Below are 21,326 nucleotides of genomic sequence, written 5' to 3'. Positions count from 1 at the left end.
TGTTTAGGTTTGCAAAGATTTCATGAAGCCAGATGGGATATTGTGGTATAACGTTTGAATGTGGTGGTGCAGTACCTCCTGTTGATTTTACTATATTCTGTTTGTCTGGAACATGAGATAAGTGGAAGAATGGAGGCGTGACAAATTGCAGACATGTTTCACTCCTGGTATGAGTGTTCACCAACACGGGCTAAGCCGACAATCCACCTGTGGTTTTGAACCTTTTTGTCCAAAGCACACATATACTGCTCTTGTTCGCCTCTTCCACTCAAATAAACTGAATACTGAAAATATTATAGAAATAATAAAAACTCACTTTCGCATTTACCATAGATGAGCTATCTGTACACTTGTCACTTGTCAATAAAACAATGGAGGATAATAAATTATAGTAGTAGTATTATAGTAGTATTATACATATAATTATTGTGTTTTTTCTCTTTTTTTCCAAATTGTGTATACATTATGTATTGCTTAGATTTCAGTTCATTTCCAGCCCTCCTTTCCATTCAATGCCCAGACTTCCAAATATTAAATAGCAGACATGTGACTCAAATCATTTGTTCCAAGTCTCAAGCAGGTCCCAAGTCATTTTTGGTAAAGAGAAGTCGAGTCTTTAGATAATGCAACTGAAGTCCCAAGTCACGTCACTCCACCCTCTCTGTCACTCACCTTACAGCAAGAAGGTCACAGGTTCAGTTCTGGCCTGTGGCTCTTCTGTGTGGAGTTTGCATGTTCTCCCCATGTCAACATGGGTTCTCTCTGGGTCCGCCAGCTTCCTCCCACAGTCCAAAAACATGCAGTTTAGGATTAATTGGTAACACTAAAATGCCTGAAGGTGTGAATGAGAGTCTGAATGGTTGTCTGTCTCTGTATGTGTGCCCTGTGTTGTCTGGAGACGTGTCCAGGGTGTCCCCCGCCCCTCGCCCAATGTCAGCTGGGATCAGCTCTACCACCCCACGACCCAAGTTTGGATAAGTGGTTAAGAATAATAAATTAATGAATGAACTACCCTTCCCTGCAGGGACAGTTTTTACAACTTATTTAATGACACTCCAGAATCTGAAATAAACCTTCTTCAGGCCAACATTTTTTTACTTGACATAGCAGGGAAAGCACAAATAAGATGAATTCAATTAACGATGGCTCAGTTCCATTACATGTTGCAGAACACCATGTCGGTGAGCAAGCATGTTGCTAAACAGCAAATTTAACTACAACAAAAATAATGAATACAATCAGTCAATCAATCAATCCAGTCCTTTCCCATATATTGGTACTACTTTAGGCCTGATAAGACAGAAAGTAACTCAGAAACCCCAAGAAAATGGTATCAAGGCTGGTAGCTTTCCTTTCAAAGTACAGACAAACATTACCTGGCAGTCTCTGGTGGCATTTCTCTTGTGGTCTTGGCTACTATTAGGGGGGAACTGCTCTTATGTGAAGGGTGTACTAGATAATGGTTTGTGTGCATGTGTACTCACTTAAGAATGCTTTTCGTTTTCCCGGCACACCACTTTTAATGGGGATAGCATGCTGTAACTATGGAGCTTTTCTTAATTTTAGTTTGGCCATGTGCTGACCTAGTTGAGCCAATGATTGCTTTATAATTATCTTGGAAAAGGCCAGAACACCAGCATCAGCATATTGGAGCAGGAAAGATTTGACTGTGGTGGGGTTTTAATCCAACTTATCAACATCAACTAAATATGTCCCAGAGCAAGAATGAAGTGAAAAGCTATGCCAAAACTTAGTTTGTTTTTGCTGGATGGAAAGCTTATTTGAGCTTTGACATGAGGTGATTTTTGTACAAGCTCCACATCAAATCTTTTCAGCCACTGTGTCCACTAAGTTGGTCTGTGAGTCAGGGTTAATGAAGCAATTTCAGGTTTTAGTCCCTTGGCATTTGTCTTTGCTTGTCCTGGCTTTCTTGAGTTTACCCTAAAGGTACACATGCTCGTTTTTAACAAATCAGTGCTGAATTTACTGGATTGAAACAATATAGAAGTCACATGATTTTGGATCAAATTCAGTGGCATTAACAATTACAGGTTTTATACTTCAATATTTCAAAACACCTGAAGGTGCTTTGCAGGAGTTCCTAGAGACAAGAAGTTCCTAGAGTTTATACTTTGTTATATTGTTGCACGTGAAACAGAGACATTTGTGTATTGGTTTCAAAAATGTTGTTCTTTATTGTACATATTTGTACGACCCTGTGTGTGTTTGTGTGAGCAGATGTCCATGTGTCTTGAGAGGGGTTCCCTAGGCTATGAGGTTTAAATGGAAAACAGATTTCTCCAGGCTGTCAAACACAATTAATAACAATAAAACCACACACACAAACACAGCTCCCAATGAAATTGCATTGGTTTCTCGGTTTCATTACTGTAATGAAAGTGCGACTGAGTTCATTTTGTAGCATTGCCATGCTGACTTAAATGAGTGTATATGCATAAGCTGTACAAATCCACCCAAATCACTCCATTATACTGTATGTATAATAGACTGATTTTGGATTTCGGCTTCTGGAGAAGTTAATTTGGAGGAACACTGCAGGTAGAGGAAGTAGCTTTCAAGGGCAAACCAAGGAGAAAACAGAGTCCCTCTCTGCGTCGCTCTGTTTCATGCTTTTCCTTTGTGACTTTTATAGCTGATGAGAATTTCACTGCCTCCATCTGCCCATCCATCCAATGTTTGTGCTGCCTTGCTAACAGCTAATTGTAATTTGAATAAATAATGACATCTATTCATTTATCCCTTCAACTAAAAAATAAACACCAAATATAAACCAAAGCAATACCATAAAATTAATGAGAGCAGTGTCTGTGTTCATGTTTACAAAATTAGCTTTTCATGGATTTGATGTAGGACCCACTGAGTTGCTTTGGATGTGAGTTGCACACTTGATCCGTGGTTTAGATTATAAGACAAATCAAATGTGTTTACTTATACTGGTCAGATAGTTAACTTTTGCAAAGGAGTCAAGTGCTTCCTTGTTGCTGTTGGCATTGATTGTTTTTTTTAGTTTATCATTGAGCCATCAGTATTGTGGGGCAGAGCTGCTGGCTGCTATACCAGCATCATTTGATCATTAGACTTAGCCCCTGGCATCCAGCCTTAGCAAGCCAAAAAAACTGGGTTACCATGCTGCAATGAGTCCCCATTGACTGTTGGTTTTTGTCAAATTCTGCTGTCAATGCCAGCAGAGAGAGTGTCATGTGTAACAGGGGGACTTGGAACTTCAGTGTGAACAAAACAACCACTATTGTGAACACATGAGCAGTTAAAGGAGCCTAAAATGTTCATATTAACAATGTCCATGTGAGAGAATTATCACCCACATCTGCAGTTCAACTTACTTGACCATTCCAGTGTCTTTCATCTCATTGTTTGATACAGTCCTCCCCTCGAAAAATGTCCCCATATATCTTTTCTACAGCAGGTGATTTCAAGCCATTTTTGAGTCTATTGTTTTTTGCAGTGCCCTCTAGTTGCCGTAGTAATTATGATGAAAGCTAAAGTGGAGGCCTACCAAGCCTAACCAAACTGAGACTGATTGTTAACGTTAACCATGTGTTAACAAACTGTGACTGTGTTTGAAGACACGTTGATCCAACATGGTCATATGGTTAGAAGGACTTCTTGCATTGTCCTGATATTCCAGCCCGCAACAACAATGTTTTTGCATTAGGAGACTGACAGCTAGAGGGAGTGAATGGCAGCCATAAACGTGACTCTAAATAAACCCTAAAATTGTATGAGTCCTAAAGTAAACCTTGTTTCCACTGCCCCCAAGTGGCCAAATAATCCAGTTAATGCAGGCTTTAGTGTATCTGTAATTGACCAATTTTTCAAATGGGTTTCAACTTTGACAGCACAAAAAGTATTTTTTATTGTTTGTCTGTTTTGACTTAAATCAGCAACAAAAAATGTTTGTCTTTTAAGTTCAGTGAACATTTAGGATTGAAATAACATACAAAATAATGATGTTTCTTTATGTCTATTTAATCCTCTGCTACACAGTGCCACAAATCCTCTGCCAGCCACCGAGACAAATACGGTTCTGCTTAGCCAGGGCTGATTTTTTTTTTTTTTAGCTAACACAACACATTTCGCCCCAGCACACAGTTGAGAAACAAGATTCGCCAACAGTACATAATCTCTTCCTCTTTATCTGTCTCTTTCTATCCTTTCCTATTTTCTGTCATGTATTTTTACCCTGTCATTTTCACATTTCTCAAAAAAAAATGGGATTCTCCCTGTTTCCCTTATTTCCATTTTCTTCCACATTTTTGCCTCACAATCCTAAAGATCCCCCCCCCCCCCCTGATATTTCTCTGCAGTATCTCCATATAATGAATCCTTAGCCTTTTCCTCTGGTGTTCAATTGGCTGCTTTTAAGATTTGGCACCAGATCAAGTTGTTTAAGAGGAAAACAATACTACTGTCTACTACTCTACTCTCTCTTTCTCTCTCTCTCTCTCTCTCTCTCTCTCTCTCTCTCTCTCTCTCTCTCTCTCTTTCTCTCTCTCTCTGGTGAACACTGTGTAAGCATGCACACCTGCCTCTGGGCAGTTTGGTGTGTATGTGTGTGTATCTGCAATGTGTGCTTCCTTCTGATAGGGTTTTCAGTCGTCTGTAACGGCTGAAATTGTATTTGCTAATGGAGCCATTTTGGGACAAGCAGGCTCAGACAGAAACAGAGCTATCTGACCCAAGATAATACCTTTGTTTGGCATTTCTTCCCATTGCTGCACCTCATTCATCAGGCATTTGGACTGTGCTATTTATTTTCTATTAAACTCACATGGCATATAAATTCAGTTCACTTACACTGCATCTTGGTGTGTTTCTAAGATCAATTTTATCAGTCATAACCTGAGATCCCTTGAGCAAGGCACTTAATGCCCCCAATCCTCCAGCAGTGCGGTTCAGTCACTGACAATAAAAAAAAGATTTTCCCCTAGGTTTTAATGTGCGTGACTGTGTGAATGTAAAATAAGGTTAGCAATAACATGTGAGTAGTGACTTTTTTGTGGAAAATACAGGTTTAAAAACAACTAATCACTATATTTTGGGTGAGTTCACTAAATGGCTCCCTGTCCAAATTACTAATGCCAATCTCAGTACACAGTTAATGGTATTTACTCTCATGGGGGATGCTGATGGATCACTGGTTCATCAGTTATGTGCAGTTGCCATAAAAAAACATTACCACCTGCCATTAAATTGCAAGCAAGTAACATCTGCAGGCACATCTGGGGTTGAAAAGCAGTGTGGTATCAACACAGCAGCATATAGCATTATGCAACATTGAGTTACCACCTACACTCAGTCCAATTGGGTGTACGAGAAAATGTGCTCCAAAATGAGAAGTCAACAGCCTGAAAAAGGAACACCTTGCACAATAATTGATGGCATGAAATTAAAACAAAATGCTGTTTTGTTCTGCAAATACACTGCTGGCCCCTGAAGTCCTTATTAGACAGGATTACATTTTTCCAAACAGATGTTAGAAATGTTTCTGAAAAATACTGAATGATGACCTTTGGGGTTTGACTTTTTAATTATGCTTTTAAAGATCAAGTTTTACAATATATATATATATATATATTTTTTTTTTTACAGGAAAAGATTCAACAAGTCCTCAAACTCATATGATTACATCATATGTTCCTACCCTCTAATATGAGCCACAGGATTGGCCACCCTACTGGTGGCAGGAGATCAATTTTTTCCTGTATCTAAATGAAAAGGTCATTATTTTTAAACACCTGGTTAACTTTTTGAACGATTTGGCTAGATTTTGGCACCAAAACTACTTGGTAATGTTTAGGAAAAGGTCAGGGTTTGGGTTAAGATTCCCGCTGATGTAAAGCATGGTGAAATTAGTAAGATATCTAGCTAGACTAGATATCTATCTAGATATCTAGTCTAGCTAGATATCTATCCAGTCGCTAAATTAGTAAAGCAAGTAATATTTCATCCACACACTCTTGATTAGGGAAGCACATAGCTGTCATCAGATGAGACAGCTGACTTTTCAGTGGCATGAAACCAAAAAAGTTTGACTTCCTGCACACTAGTGACTTCTGCTGAACTAGCCGAATACTTCTGGTTTACTGCTCCACTAACTTGCATGGCTCCTCTAGTTTTTCCAAACGTCATTGGACCGAATAAATCAAATTCTATTTTAAATTGGTAATTTCTCGGGGGCTGTAACATTCAGAAAGGTACCCATTGACTCACTCTTTACCAATGTAAGTGTATGGGTAAAACTTTTTTTGTATCATGTGACTTCTATTGTATTTCCACCATTTTGCCACTATAATTATTGGTTTCAAAGCCCATATACTTTTCCTGGGGGTTTGTCGGAATTAACAGGGTGTAAAGTAAAAGTGGGCATGGCTTAAACCTGAAGTGGGTAGAACATAAATGGAAGTTGTTATTCAAGCATGAAATTGATATGAGTGAATTATTAGAAAACGATTTCAATAACAGACTTAGAATTAAGCTTCAAATCAAAATGCTCACACACAAGTGTGAAACAACTGTGGTTGTTTGTTTGACCCATCCACCCACCCTGACCTCCCTGACTTTCCTCTTTGCTCCTAACATAATTACCATTGTAGCTAGAGTTGCTGTCTAACAAAAGTAAATATGGATTGTAGCTGCTTGTACAATACCTAATCATTCTACTGGAAGCTAAGCAAAATATTTCAAATATGACCATAAGTTTCCAAATCCTGCAGGAATAAATTATATAGTGTTGAGTCTTCCGAAGAAATCCCTCCAGTTTTACCCCTTAGAGGCAAAAGGCCCATGGCATTTATATTAATAAAATAGTAGAACATGACTGTGAAATTATCTTGGTCTCCCAGCTTCCTGATTATTATGGTGTTATTGCCAATCATATATATAGTGAAATGGCTCGTCCTCTCACCTCCAAAGTAATTGAAAAGGGCTCTATCTTTCTTAGGCCCTGGTCACTTTTCCATTAGCACCACACTCTGCACTGAAATGAGTCGTCAGGCTTCCCAATTGGAATTACCTGGGACAAGACATTACCATCATTGGTGGAAATATTACATCGTCATAGTTTTAATAATAAAATGGTGTGTGTGGGTAAGGTGCTGGAGGTGGTGGGAGGGAGTGATAATGATATTGGAAGGTATGGTATGAGGTGAGTTTGAGTTCATGGTTGAAATAATGAGGGTGTTAGGTGAATTTATATTTTTAGGTTGGGGATGTGAATACATGAATGTGAAAGGTAGCTCTTATAAACTCCTATCTACCAAATCTATGCATATTTTAAAACACGAGATGGCTTGGTTAAATCTCAGAGGAAAATATTGCTGTAATATTGAGATGACTCGGGCGGCCATTACATTTTTTATGCTATTGAGTAATGTACCCATTATTAAATGTGATTGTCAAAATTACACTCTCTCAAAGGGTTCAAGCTTAAATTCAAGGGACTGAGTATTATAATATTTTTAAAAAGGGAAAATTATTATACTGCAAAAATGCACTGGCGGAAGCAGATCAATTTTGCAATACCTTTTCTTTTCTTTTTTTTTACTTGATTCAAGATCCCTAAATTACAGTATCTTTCCATGAAATAGAGCAGCCAGGAGCAGTTTTTTATCTCTTGAGCATATTTTCTTCATTGTACATCCATTCGGAGTCAAGGTAAGACGCATCAATGAGTAACATAACTCTTTTGTGTTAAAACCTGCATTTGTTGACCTCAAAACTACAGTTAAAACAAATGCATTATAAATTATTCAATTATTCATCCATGTTGTTGTTGAAATTGTCTAGTAGGGTCAATGCAATGTGAAAAATTGAAACAATACTGTAAGTAGTGTATGCATTATGTATTCAGTGGAAAACTTTATTGGCTGCACTGGCACAACTTGGCAGGAGAATGTAAGAGGAGAGAAGAGGTGTGTGTTTGTAAGTATGTGTGTGTGTGTGTGTGTGTGTGTGTGTGTGTGTGCTTGGAGGTGGGGTACAGGAAGACGTGGGAGCAGGGTATGGGATTTTACACTTGAGGACTGCAGCAGCACAAGGGCAAAAGGGCAGCTGTCCATATTTGGAGGTAGCCAGCAGCCAGCCAATCATCACGGATTAGGAGGCATCACGACCTTCAGCCTCCAACGAAAAGTAAAATCCGGGAACAAATAGTGCATACGTGCACACGCACACACACACACCGACTCTCTCGCTCAGACCCACATTAGTTGAGAGTAAGGACAGGCTGGTAAAGAAAGCCTTGGATTTGCTACTATAAATCCAGCTTATGGACGAATGGCCACCACAAACAGAGAAAATGCCTTCACAGCAAAATCACAAATGCTGAAGGCTAGAAAGAGCAGGAGAGACTGTTTTGGACTTTGCGGGTGAGGGTGATAAAGACTGGAGCGCTGGCTCAAGTGGGGAGGCATTTCAAGAAAGAAAATAAATAAAGTGTTCGGCACATGAGAGAGATCAAGATTTCTCCTGCGTACCTTATTTTGAGCAAGTTTGGAATCACGTCATGGCCTCTCCACCTTATTCTCATGTTGAGGAAAACAGTTTTGTAGCCTAAAGGTATATTTTAGGCACAGCAGTGCCTTAATCCAAATGCAAATGTTGGCATGCTTACACTAACAATGTCAACATTCTAATGTTTATCCTGTGTTCGCCATGTCCACATACATTCATTCATTATCCTTGACTGCTTATCATCACTCGGGTGACGGGGGACTGGAGCTGATCCCAAAGAGGCGGGGTCAGCCCTGGACACGTCTCCAGACTATCACAGGGCTGACACATAGAGACAGAAAACCATACGGACAATTTAGAGTCACCAATTAAACCTAAACTGTGGGAGGAAGCCAGACCCGGAGAGAACCCACGCTGACAGGCGGAGAACATGCAAACTCCACACAGAAGAGCCGCAGGCTGGAGTCGAACCGGCGACCCTTTTGCTGTGAGGCAAGAGTGCTAACTCCACCAACATGTAGTCCAGCACTTAAGTACAGCTGAAGCTAATGTATGATGTATGACCAAATACCTGCAAAGCCAAAGTATTGGCACATTTTAACTTGATCCTGACCTGATGATTATTCTATGTGAAAAGCTAAGGGATCACTTAAGTTATTACAATTTACAGGGACATGAATGTACCAGATTTCATGGTATTCCACCCAATAGTTGCTAAGACTTTTACTCAAAAACCACAAATGTCAAACTATTGGTGTTGCAAGAAGAAAAGCAAGGGATCACTTAAAGATAAGTCTGGGAACCATGAGAGTCTGTACAAAGTTTGGACAAATCCACAAAAGTCAATGTTGAGATATTTCTCAGGATAAGCAAACACCTCAATCTGCAGATATCTTATAGTTGGTGTAATGTCATTTCTTTCATGTATTTTCTTTCCTCTTCATTTGAACAAGGGACATCCTCATTTAGATCTGATGGCTATCAGCTCGCTAATTCCATTTTGATTAGCCATCTCTTAGTGCCTGGGCCACACCTGCTCAGACACGCACCACCGCCCCACCCACTCGTTAGGGGGGAGGGGGCATTTCATCATTAACGAGACGCCCAATAACCACAGTGACCTGGCAACACATTCCCAAAACATTCCATCAGTCAGTAGAGCATGTGCATAAGATCGTTAACGGAACACTCATTAATTACAAGGCGTTGGGATTGGCTGGATTTGGGGTCGCTGTGGCACTTGAGATGATAAAGGATATGGCTAATGTGATCAGTCATTAGCATTTAACAGTAGGCAACTGAGATGAAACATGCTTTATAATCATCTCATAGCAAGAGAGGGTGAAGTGAGTAGAACAAGGTGACGCATATATAAGTTCTGCTAAAAGTATTTAATGGAAAAGGCTGGGAGGGAGAAAACATAGGAGTAAAAAGAGATCACAGAGGGAAAAAACAAAGGCAGACAAGGAAAGGAAGAAGGAGAGAAGGAAGGAGGGGAAGTTAATGAGCTCAACGGCTTTTTATTATTCTAGCTCCTTTGCAGACTTTAATGTTCTTTACAGGTCTCTGGCTCAAGCAGTTGTCCTCCTTTTTATCACACACTGCAAATGCAATTAGTGTTTTCAATTTTCCAGGCACTTCTTCTCCACTCAGTCATAAAGCAAGACCAAGTAATGTCTAAAAATGTTGCGTCATAAACATATTTGGATGACTGCTTTCAAATAAAAAAAATTCTAATGTGTTTCACCTTAATGTTAATTGTAGGAGATCAAAATCCATTTATTAGAGGTGAGTTGAACTGAGAAATGACACAGTATGCTGAATGGACATGTTATACATGACATCACCAGAACACAAATTCATACAACCAGTTAATCATCATTTGAAGAAAGATCCAATAGGTCAATCAGTAACTTCCTCTTTGAATCAGACTCTTTTTTTCAGAAGTTTACTCTCCTTTCAAGAACATCTTCCGAAGCAGATATTTGTATGTCTTCATAATGTATTTGTTTGGTTGAATCAATCACAGTTTATGCTAAACACAATCAGCCTGTCATTGCCAGTTAAACATACCAAAGTGTCAAAATGTACCAAAGTATGATTGGCAGGGGGAAACAATGGAAATTATTCATGAGAGTGAGGAAATAACACACCTATGTGGAGCCAGTCTAGCAGTGTGACAATTTCAAGGCCATGACCCTATCTGTTGATACCTTTTTCTGTCTTTTGTGTCCTGCTTTTTGCCCCAAGGGGCTGTGGTTGGTGTCCTTGTAGCCTTCACAAGGATTGACTGCACCTGTAAAGGAAAATATAAAGCTCACTTACTTGTAGGCTCTCCCTCTCTCTGCCTAAAAGAGCCCACATCTAGGCCATTTTTGGCACTGTTTTGTTCTTTTGCTTGCTGGATACACTCACTACTGTGCACATGCCTGTCCAACCATGTGACTAACACCTACCAAATGGGAAGTTAAAAGCAGCTGCTGTGGGCAAAGGCAAGTCTCCCTTTCTCAGTATTACACCCTGAAACTAAAAGGTAAAGACTGCCAGTGTCTTGCACATCCCACATCACCAATGTTCTTCATGACAGTACCTGTGAGATTTTTATAGGTTCGAACTCAGTGCAGTGCTGAGGAGAAAATGACTGTGACCACACTACTGATCCAAGGCCATTGTCTTGGAATCACAGCATATCGGTTTCAAGGACAGATAATACACTAATGACACTCAAAAAACCTGACTCATGCACAGTTGTAGGGAGACAGTGTTACTTCCTTAAAAAATGAGTCTTTAAATAGTTTTATCTGTTTAAGATGCCCTATAGCTTCCAGGTGACGACAATGTGATCAGTGGTGTGAGACATGTGACACCAATGACTTTATTCATATTCAATCTTATAGATCAAACTTCATCATCATTTTTGGATTTTTAATCTTTGAAATGAAAGGCTTAAATGTGGATCGTGTTCCTATCAGCAACTCTGCCAATTTTTGTGTTCAATTCATTTTATGTGAATCACACTCATGCCACACTGAGAATATGCTAGAACGCTGGTATTTCAAAGATTTCTGCTTGAGGATATAACTTTTAACTTTTTGATTTAAAAAATGTTTTAAAAACAGCATCATGTTGAGGATTAATACACAGTGAAAATACTTTTTTTTCTAAATGTATTTCTTGGTTTAAAAAAAGAGCCACAAACTTTGATTGTATTTGTTCACAGCTTCTACAAGTTGTAAGTAACTTGTAAGTAATCATGTTGTTTATCCAAAGCATCAATACTGTATAGCCTCCAGCAATGCTGATGCTTTAACATCAACCAATCATAGGCATCAGCACTATTCTATAAATGTACAACAGCATCGACTGAATAACATTTTTCATTATCTGTGCTGTGGACTTTACAGTATAATCATATGAAAGGATGCAGCCCACACGTCAACATAATCATTCCTGTAATGAGATAAAACATCAACTCGATTGGACCAAAATGCCATTCATGCTGCCAGCAGTGAGCCCAGTTTAATCCTGTTTTTCTTTCTTTCTTTCTTTCTTTCTTTCTTTCTTTCTTTCTTTCTTTCTTTCTTTCTTTCTTTCTTTAATGTACTTCCTTTGCATGCATAATGCACATAGATCCAGTAATAGTAGTACCACCACCGCCACCACCCAAAAAGGGGAATCAGTCAGTAAATAAGAAGCTTAAAAAACAAATCTTCCTTGTAACGTTAAAACAGCCAAATCTCCTAGAACTTCCATTCATGTGCAACCGTTTTACATTGGTAATTACTTTTCCAGGGGAAAGGCCCAAAACATTCACAGCCATCCATTTTTGACTAAGTTACTAAAATATTTGTGCATGGCAATTACAACATAAGTTAGGATTAAGTCACTATGTATATATATATATATATATATATATATATATATATATAGTGATTATAGCATCTTTGAGGTTATGCTGATGCTTTGAAAAAAGAGAGAGCGAGAGAGAAGCCATCCTAGTGAAAATTGGTGCTCTCTTAGTTCTTTCTACTTTGCCTAAAATGCAATCACTAATGCCAAATAGTTGCATATAAACTTTATTTCCAGGAGACCAGGTTGAATTGAAACAAATTTTAATCAGCTCTTTAAGTAAAAACTCTGGCAATCCATGTGAAAGATTAAAACATGCCTTAGTCGTCATCTGTTACTTTGTAACACTGAACATTTACAGTGTTCACTGCTACCATAAAAATTCAGCCCACAGTCAACTGTTAGTTTTCACCCAGCATGTGCTGAAGACAGCCTGTGAATGCGGAGTAGATTAATTTAAGTTGAAAGAAGGAAACCTTTTGAGAGTGTGGGTGAGAGGAGGACCAGGAATGAATAGCAGACTTGTGAACTGAAGAGATAAGGTATCTGATCTCAATCGGTTGTCTTACTCCTTGCTCTACCGTTCTCTTTTCCCTTCTTCCTCTCTTCCCCCTGCCCCTCACCGATTCCTTTAGGCCCATTTAGTTAATTAAGGCCATGAAATGTTTCAGAAACCAATTATGCTGTGACATTATTAAAAGACCACCCTTCCTTGTAAGTGCAGATTGTGTCTGTCTCTTGTCTTCCAACAGAAAGGAAACTTGTCTGACCCAAGCGGCCATTGAAATAGGGTCTGGATTTATACAGTGAAATGCAACATCAGCAACTTTCAGCTTCCTTTGTCTATTTTCTTTTTTTTACTTCACTTGTGGATCTACATTTTCTCTTATTGCCGTATTACTTGAAAAACTCTTACACGGCAGTGACAGACCTTGACATTCTTTGCAACTGGATTTTCTATTAGGGATAAGAAGGGCCTAACATCAGATTACAGACAATGCTTGGGCACTGATAGGATCTCTTGTTAATTTGAGGGGTGGGGTATGGCAGGTTGAAACTAGTAGCTGGAGATTGCTGAGACCAAAAAGGGAATCAATTTTTATTTTTGTCTGAATTAAAGAAAATATCACCGTACCTTACCCTACTGTTAGATGTCAACGTGTACATGAAAAGACAGTCTTTTGTTGCTCTGAAACTTCAAATTTCCAAACTATCCATGTTTTTTTCTTTTATGCAATGAGCGCTTGTATTTTCTGCACAGAGAAAAACAAAAGCGTACCAAGACAGGGATGACTAAGGTAATTTGCGAATGCTAATCAACATCCTGCACAAGTTCCAGTGATTTGTTCAACATGCATAGTGATTTGTATGATTTGTGTTGCAGTGCTATGATGTGTTTGAAGGGGAAGAAGCAAGCAGAGTTTCACAGAAGTGCAGATGTTGATTTTCCTACTTCTAGTGCTATTTTGAGAATATGCAAATATTCCCTGGAACGATTGACACCAAAGGTCGGTAATTAACATAAGTCAATTCCACTGTGCTTCTTTTGGGAGTGAAATGTAGCGGCATTCTACCTCCTCTCCCAGTGCAAGTACAATGAGAATGAAAGGCAGGCAAATGCATTTTGCAGCAGTTGCATGAGCAGAGAGCAATGAATTGTTACTTTTTTCTAATTTTAGATCTAAAGTATCCTCCATACTGTAAATTCTCGATGTTAAGTGTCTGTAGGGATCATTCATTTTCTCAGCTGTTCACATATTTCAGGGTCATGGTGACTTTGAGGGGGCTGTGGTGTGAGTGGTGGGAAAAGCCCACAAACTAATGTAAGTGCATGAGGACTTTTGTAGCTGTGGTCTGCAGTGGGCTCATAATTAATGAGATAATTTCAAGATGGGAAGTAATTGGTCTGAATGTCACATTCATTATGGGGCTTGCAACTATAGGCTTTAGCAGAGGATAGTGTGGCTGACATTTCTAGATCATGTCTGGGTCTTTATAATCTTTTAGGTCAGGTTAGACATTGTTAAAAAAAAGAAAAAAAAGAAAAAGAAATATTAATTATTATTATTATTATTATTATTATTATTATTACTGTTGTTGTTGTTATTATTATTATTATATTATGGCTAAAAAATAATCTGTTTAATTTACGGAAAAATACCGGCAGCTGTGGTTGCCAGAACTTCACCGTAAAAATTACAGTGAGTGGATTTTCTATTCTAAACTTAAATGTAAATATTTTAATTTAGACTGAATAATCCTGTTATTTGTAGGGTAATTGTGTCATTCATTCACACATCATTGTGTTTCTCCATAAATTTTGCATGAAAATGTTATATTTTTTACAACAAAACTGTGTGTTTCTTCCAGTTTATGACAGAAAAAAGTAAAAGTTTTGTGCTATTCTTTGATTTACGGTAATTAAAAGTGTCTAATATGGTTATATACAATTTTTCATTTTACGCCCGATTTCTGATGTAATTTGACAGTGTTTTGGGAACCACTGCATAACGGAATCATAGAAGAAGAAATTCACAAAAAGTATTGCACAGTCTGTTTGTTATATCCATTACCCGGGCTGTGCAGGTGTGGATGAACTGAAGAACAATGTGGAACTGGAAAATAAACAAGAACATACCGGTAACGTGACTGTCATAAGTGGACTTTGTTTGTTTTGAAATTAGATATGTTAATGCTAATTTTACCAAGGCTAAGACATATTCTAAAAGCTTTTAAAAAGGTTAGCTGGAAAGCTAACCGTCTCTTCTAAATGTTGGTGCTAAAATATTATTTTCAGGCTTCAGTGACAGCTTTGAATTTGTTCCCTACCGAGTTGTAACGTTATTTATAATGCACTATCATTTGTATAAACTATTTAAGATGGAGTTGGGTAGCTTTTGTTTTAATGTTTTACTCATTTAGCAAGCTAGCACTGTACATTGGTAAAGCCTGCGGACACGTAAAGTCATTAAACACAGCTGTAACTAAGTCACACTAATTACAGCTGCACTCAGGTGCGATATTTCGAGCTCTGGTAATGTTGGAGTGAATGCTGGCTCACTGCCTGCCTGGCTTATTGGCATATTGAAATTGAAACAAGCCACTATTAATGTTATTAGGGAAACACTACAAAAATGTACACAATATTAAGTGTAGTACTTAGGAAGGAACAAATTGGTCGTGAACCATTAGTTAACTAAACTTCTCTTCAAATGACTAGTTAGTGAATAGTTCATGTATATACAGTCTATGGTGTGGAAGAACCAGGAACGACTTAATAATTGATGGGTCTTTCATAAGCACTGCCCTAATTCCTAATGTACAGTAGGAGTGACATTGATAATAATGAATTACCAAAGAACAGACTAAGAAGTCATATAATAATGAACTATAAAGTAATGATTGGTTCATGAATATCTGTAATTGGTTCATGAATATCTGTAAAGTTATAAATTATGAGTATTTACTTGCGAGTCCTTCAAACTCCATGGGGACTTAACCCCTTTTGTTCTCCTTTATGTAATCTGATGCACAGTACTACTGACTACTTGGTCTATTCAGTATTGTGACTCATGTACTAGATGTACAAGTATTTATATATGTATTTTTCATTACACTTGCAGGTCAGGATACAATCTACTGCACCTTCACAGCACCTGCTGAAAGTAAGTTTGTTCAATTTCTTATTATAGCTGTAGAATAGCTGTACAATAACCACATTAATTAGACATTCTGGTAAAATATCTGCTCATGGTCAAACACATTTCTCAATGACTAATGGAAGGGAATGTTTCTCCTATTCTAGTAAGTAGTCAGGAGAACTATTCAGATGTATATTTTATTTCATAAATACATGTTAAAAATGTGCATATCTGACATTTTCGCTTCCAGTTGCATTTATTTATTTATTTTATCATTGTGAAGGATGTGGAGTTTATCAAGACACTTTAATGATCCAGAAACACATGCATTTCAGAGAAACTCCATGCAGAGGATCTCTGTCCAGTCCCTTTCAAGATGTTTGATGACATGATGAATTGGTGGTGCTGTACACTAATTTGAGCCTTCTATCTCATTTCTCTGTATCCTCTTCCCTTACACCCCCCCATCCTGTTCTCCTGTCTATCTTCTCTCCTTTCCCCCCCTCACCTTCCTTCTCCAACTCTCCTTTTTTCTCTTTGATCTTCTTTTCCTTCTCCGCCTACTCTATCTCTCATTCCTATACCTTTTTTAATCTCTGTCTTAAGGCTTTTCCAATGTTTGTTCAGGCTCCAGCATATTTACAGGCAGACCCTTGTATTTGTTGTAAGGTGCTGATGTTTGAAGAAATGTTTAGCAAGTTGCATTTGCATGTAATATGTGCTGAGATTTATTAACATAGCTGACATCTGTTTAACTGAAATTAACCCAACATCATATTAACAGGATTATCGTTATGTTTTATATAGAGAATTTTTTGACATTTGAAACTGCTGTTACTTTATTGATGGCCATGTTAACTCTTTTCGAAATATGGACCTTCATTTCAGAAGCGGGGCTACACGGTGGTGTAGTGGTTAGCACTCAGCAAGAGGGTCGCCGGTTCGACTCTGACCTGCGGCTCTTCTGTGTGGAGTTTGCATGTTCTCTCCGTGTCTGAGTGGGTTCTCTCCGGGTTCTCCGGCTTCCTCCCACAGTCCAAAATCATGCACTTAGGTTTAATCGGTGGCTCTAAATTACCCTTAGGTGTGAATGAGAGTGTGATTGTCTGTCTATGTGTTAGCCCTGCTATAGTCTGGCGACCTGTCCAGGGTGTACCCTGCCTCTCGCCCAATGTCAGCTGGGATTGGCTCCAGCCCCCCGCGACCCGAGTGCGGATAATGAATGAATGAATTTCAGAAGCTTTTTGTAGTATTTAAATACAGTTGATTTGTAATATTATTTATTATTTAGCTGGCTGTTTAAATATATCTGAGGATATTTGTTTTTAATTATCTGTGTGGTCGCTCAACTTGAAAAATAAAATAAATAACTTTAAACTATGTGTATTTGTGCAGGTCAACAACACACTACTTTACACTGAAGACAGCAGAACAGCAACATCATCTCTAGTGAGTTCACCAAACAGCAACTCTACATCCTGAGTGACGGAGCTCATTGAATAAGGTAAGGACATGGTTTACTTGCATAAAACACCTCTTTTTGAAGAAAAAACCAGGATGTTAAAACTTTTTGCTATTATCACACATTTCACAACACCACCCATTCACATGGTGCTGTGGCATCAGGGTGCATGCTGGGCTTGGTGTTTTGATGTGTGATGAGTGAGAAATGGATTTAGTTATAATTTATTTAACCATTCAGAGGTAAAGGCAAAAAAACATTTTATATTTTGCCATCTATATTTATAAATTGCCCTGGAAATAATGTGAGTTACGTCTAGGAATGGCATGAGTAACAGCGAGCATTTGAAGGTACAGTTGGCATTGATAACAATGATTAAAGTTCGGTATTAATAAAAAAAAAGTAAGATATTGATATATCTAATATAGCATAGGGTGTTAAAACTGCACTTGTAATTTCATTCAACAAATACATTATAATTTGCTGGGTTGTTATTTGTGAGATATTGTAAGCAAAATCTGTTAAAACCCTGAACCACTGTTTTAAAAATAACCCCACCTCTGCTTCCTCTTGAGTCTTTGAGATATTGCTCAACTTCTTTAAATTTTTCATGTGTGAGCTTTCTATGACCTAAAGAAGGGATTTTTTTTCTCAAGGAGTGCTATGTTTGCATCATTTGACTTGGCTATGGGCCTTTCTCTGCAGTTTAAATACAACAGGATTTTGGTCTACTCAGTTTTTTGTTTGTGTTTGCTACTAAATAAACCAGAGATGGTCACTTAGAGAAACATTTGTCTATATTATTTTGGGAAAGAAGAGCATCATGTCAAACATCAGCTACATAAGAAACTTCCCTACCTGTTTTATTGTCAGTAGGATGGTTTCTTCCTTTACTTGAACATCTAAAACAAATTAGGTTAGTAGACCAAATCAAATGGGTAGTTTTACCCTGCTCTGTGACTCTGTTTTCCACAATAACTCAATAATAGGGGTTCCTGATGAAATTGTGGAGGAGCGATTCTTCTGTCCCTTTCTTTTACTTCCCCCACAGCAGTGAATCACTCTATAGACCGCTCCCGAGTTCCTCCCTGGGGTAGCAATTTGGTCACATCATTCTCCAACCCTCCAATTGTATTGGGTATTTCAACAATGAATTCCCTTTTCACCTCAGACCACTTACATTGTTTATCCAATCATTTCCTCCCCAGTATATATTGAATACAGTCCAGTGTTTTAACTTTATTGAGGGTCTACATTATTGTGCTGAGTCAGGATCTGTAATAATGCATGTTATCACCACAGTAATTTCCTCTCATAAAACAGACCACAGATCCTTATCTAAGTCTTGTTCAGGTCTCTGTAGAGAAACTCTGCTTATGAAATCTGTTTAACGCAGCACACATCTCTTCGTATTGTTTGCGAGAGATATTGGTGCCAGCCTTTCTCTAATGATCCCAAAAACACTATGTGACATCACCTGAGAGCCTTATTTTCTCTACAGTTGGTAGATAACAGCAATGAGTCAGCCAGGATAGCAGCCGTCTTTCTCACATGCATTTTACTTAACAAAGCAGCCTTCCTCGGGAGATTCATCACTGCTGTCATCAACTTTTTTGTTAAATCCATGGGCCATCAGTCATCACTGTTTTTTTTTAGATGAATGATTGCTGTAAATTACCATGCATGACATATTGACAAACCCATTTGCAGTCCTTGTGGAGAAAGAGCACCGTCATACAGCAAAAGGCATAGTGGAGGGGTGGATGGAGTAATCTTCAAGCAAAGGAAGGAGACACGGGGAAAATGACAGAAACAGACAGCAAAAAATAGAGGAAACAGGAGAAAGAGGAAAAATATATTAAGAAGCATATTTCTTGAAATATCCCAGGGCAAAAAATAAAAAGTCATACTTGATACTGTGCCTCTATGGATGAAAATGTTGGTCTGCCAGTTGCCTGGTTCACAACTTTTGTCCAGACTAAAATATCTCAACAACTATTGGATGGATCGACCTGAAATTCTGTACAGCAGATGATGATGAATGATGATGAATCCTACTGACTTTTGTGATTTCCTGACTGTTCCAGCGCCACCATGAAATCGACATTTGTTTCTGCAAAACTTTTGGTCACCACGGGATGAATCTTATTTAACTCTGAAGATCCTCTGACTGTTTTATTTAGCACCATCAGCATCAAACTTGTAATTTGTCCAATACCTCAGTTTTGGATTAAATGTCTGCAAAACTAATTACATTCACATCAGGCTCAGCTGTACCTATTTGCATCCTAACACACTAAACTAAGATGGTGAACATTATAAGTATCATAGCTGCTAAACATCGGCATGTTAGCATTGTCATTGTGAGCATGTTACAGGGCTGATGTTAGCATTTAGTTCAAATACCACTAAGTACAGCCTCACAAAGTTGTTTGGCTGAAACTTTTTAGCTGGATTTATACTTGACACAAGGGTTTGATGGGAGTCATGCAGAAGATACTTACGACATATAATTTGATTTATAGCTCTGCATTGGATTTCAGTTGTTGATAACACCATGGCAGCAAGAGATGGATGTATCCTACATGATCAGGCGGTGTTATACTTAAATTATATTCCCCATAGCATGCTTTCATTCACTTTCTGATGTGAGCAACAGGGGGAACGTACACCTTGTTATTTAACTGAATGTAATACTTTTCCATGCAGTTGCACTATTTCGGTTTGATTCACTAACAACTGTTATGGTAGGCAGAAGGTTTGCTTTGGTGGTGTAAATTCCTGGAAAAGAGAAGAAGATGGAGGGGTTTTAGGAAATATAAGTCGTCACTCACAGTTCTTTATGCAGAGTTATGGGAGTTATTCATGGTGTTTTACCTTTAAAGATGTAGCCATTTTAGTCATTCATTTATCCCATTACTTATGCAGTATGTAAGATTATAGGCTCAAAAAAATTGCCCAACACCTAGTGATTGTTATGTGTCTGTATCTTTTTCATTTCAGACTAATTATATAATAAGAGCAACTGTTGATCGCGGATAAAACATGTTACTACTTCTGTTTGTACTGGAGTGACTGATTATCTAATAAAATGTTTTTGACCCATTGCCCAGCATCAGTAATAATGGCAAGCCCCTGGCATAATCAATCCTTCATTTCAAGAAATCAGAGGGACATTACCTCTGATGGAGCTGTCTGTTATGAATTTTCCATTTTCATTCACCATTTTCTTCATTTAGAAAAATGCTCCCTGCAGTAATGATAATCACGCATTACGCTCTGGACAGATGACAGTGACTCAGACATGACTGAGACATGATAGTGATGAATGCGGACAGCCAGATATGGGGGGCAATTTTTTTATTGAAACATGTTGTTTCACTGGCTTCTGACGGATAGTTCTAGAGATTTCATTCCATATTCATACACTAAAGAAAAAAACATAATTGACCATCATTACAGTGGAAAGTAATAAATAGATGGGTATATTTCTTTAGATATTTTCAAAGGAACTGTCTCTACAGTCTAGAGGAAGAGTTATAGGCAGAGGCATAGAAATAGGACACTGAGCAAAGGATCAAAAACCTAGAAGACTGCTTGCTTTGAACCAATAGTTGAGTCTAAGAGAACTGTAGTTTTGCTGAAATGAATTTCTGCAGGAGTCTCAGTAGTAACCACCAATGTTTAATGAGCCAGAGCCAGTTCAATACTTAAGATTTCCTTTTTTGCAGACATAAGATGTCCATCACATTCAACAGTCATAGAGCTAAACAAGAGTAATGTCTTTAGATCATTCTATTGACAGGCCTTGCCAATTCCAGCCCTTGGAAATTTTAAGAATTACTTGGAAATATCTGATGTACTGTAGATGTGCTCCCCAA

General features: G+C 38.2%; 1 long non-coding RNA gene across 1 annotated transcript; it reads left to right on the top strand.

Annotated features, from left to right (window-relative positions):
- Window positions 1–14,845: 14,845 nt before the first annotated feature.
- LOC131962346 (uncharacterized) lies at window positions 14,846–19,826 on the top strand. Its single transcript, XR_009389922.1, has 4 exons — window positions 14,846–14,982; window positions 15,966–16,007; window positions 17,379–17,487; window positions 19,533–19,826. It is a non-coding gene; the product is annotated as an uncharacterized LOC131962346 (long non-coding RNA).
- The last annotated feature ends 1,500 nt before the right edge of the window (window positions 19,827–21,326 follow it).

This window comes from Centropristis striata, chromosome 23 (genome assembly GCF_030273125.1).
Source record: "Centropristis striata isolate RG_2023a ecotype Rhode Island chromosome 23, C.striata_1.0, whole genome shotgun sequence".
NCBI lineage: Eukaryota > Metazoa > Chordata > Actinopteri > Perciformes > Serranidae > Centropristis > Centropristis striata.
This window is presented reverse-complemented; position numbering and strand designations above follow the sequence as displayed.